A 1,434-nucleotide genomic window follows, 5' to 3' on the forward strand; every position below is an offset into this window, starting at 1 on the left:
TACATCTGTTAGCTCCAAGGTGGGAACCCCAAAGCTGAACCTCCTTTTACCCCTGTACTGAAGGTAACAAGCAAGAGAACAGGGGGTGGGCAAAGTGCCAAAAACCATCCCATGGTTTGTTCCCAAGAAGGGATGAGGAACCCCAAGTTGAGCCTCATGGCAAGCCTCCCCACCACTCCCCATTTTGTTTGACGAGGAGAGGTGAGGGGCAGTGGGGTGGTACCACTGCAATTGAATCAAACAATTAAGTCCCATCATTGCTTTATGGAGGTGCATCTAAGAGACTGTGCCATCACTGTACGCAATGGGTTCTTTTCACCTTTAATCGAAGAGCAGTTCTAGCAGTCACCCACTTGACATCCCATTCAGTGGCTATACTAGGACCACCCCCCACCCCACCCCACCCCAGCCCAATGGTTGAACAATAGCTACTGAGGTCCCTCCCTGCTGCACTTGGCTTCACCCCTGGAATTTGAGAAAAGGCTCTGGGCCTCACACGGAGGATGAAGGCAGCTTGCCCAGCCCCTGATCCTGCCCATCCACATGTAGCTTAGAGCTGCTCAACTGATTGTTGGGACCGGCCCCCCACCAGCTCAGCCTCCTCCTCATGTGAAAGTTGCTTTTATACCCTTCATTCAAAAACACTACTCATTAAAGAGGATAAAAACACTTTATTGTAAGAAACTGCAAGGTGATGAAAAAGGGAGGACGAGTTAGGAAACAATCAGGGAGAAAGACTTGGGGCTTTTTATTCAGTACACATGCAGGGCCAGTGCGCAGACAATTCAAATCCAAGTCCAACCCCTCACTCAGTCACCAAGAGCACCCCATGTCCTTCTCCCAACCAAACAGTCTGTCATGGTGGCAATTTTCTGAAGGCACAGAAGTGAAGACTTTGAGTCACAGGTTCTTCCTCAACTGCTTATGGACCCAGCCCCTCCGCTGTCATTGTGCGCCAGCAGGCACAAAGAGCTCAGGAGAGGGGCACAGGAAGTTGGCAGGTGGTCATAGCAATCTCCAACCCATTTGAGTGGTGCTAGCTGGTAGCAAATATTCAGCTGCTGGTGCCAGCTCTTGGCCACATGTCAGGTGAGAGCTGGGTCTACTGTGGCCTTGACCATGAAAAAGTCTGTCAGGTAATACTAGCACAAAACCAAGTGCCTTGTGAGCCATGACCTCACATTCCAGGACATGGCTCTCCTCTCTGGAGAGCCATCGTAGCTGGCCCAACCCTTCCACACAAAAAAAACCCAAAACCTCATCTGGAACCACCATGTTCTCCAGTAAAAGGGCAGCAAACAGGCAGGCTTTCTTGGGTGGCAACGAGCAACTCTGGCCTCCACTGCGGGATCAGTTGGATTAGGTTCACATCAGCCAGGGTGAAGGGATCCTGCAGTAACAGGGAAATGAGTGTTAGGGATCCCACTACCATAA

At 50.8% G+C, this 1,434-nt stretch overlaps 1 protein-coding gene and 1 long non-coding RNA gene across 10 annotated transcripts in view; one reads left to right on the forward strand and one right to left on the reverse strand.

Moving 5' to 3' along the window:
* GTF2I (general transcription factor IIi) overlaps positions 1-1,434 on the reverse strand; it is a 120,690-nt gene that overhangs the window by 28,579 nt on the left and 90,677 nt on the right. The window lies entirely within an intron of this gene.
* Positions 1-1,434, forward strand: part of LOC109293462 — an 18,528-nt gene that overhangs the window by 6,636 nt on the left and 10,458 nt on the right. Inside the window, exon 2 of the long non-coding RNA XR_002096320.1 lies at positions 20-855. This is a non-coding gene — a long non-coding RNA (uncharacterized LOC109293462). The remainder of the gene's footprint in view (positions 1-19; positions 856-1,434) is intronic.

Source organism: Gavialis gangeticus, unplaced genomic scaffold, assembly GCF_001723915.1.
Source record: "Gavialis gangeticus isolate Ggan-Ray unplaced genomic scaffold, GavGan_comp1, whole genome shotgun sequence".
Lineage (NCBI taxonomy): Eukaryota > Metazoa > Chordata > Crocodylia > Gavialidae > Gavialis > Gavialis gangeticus.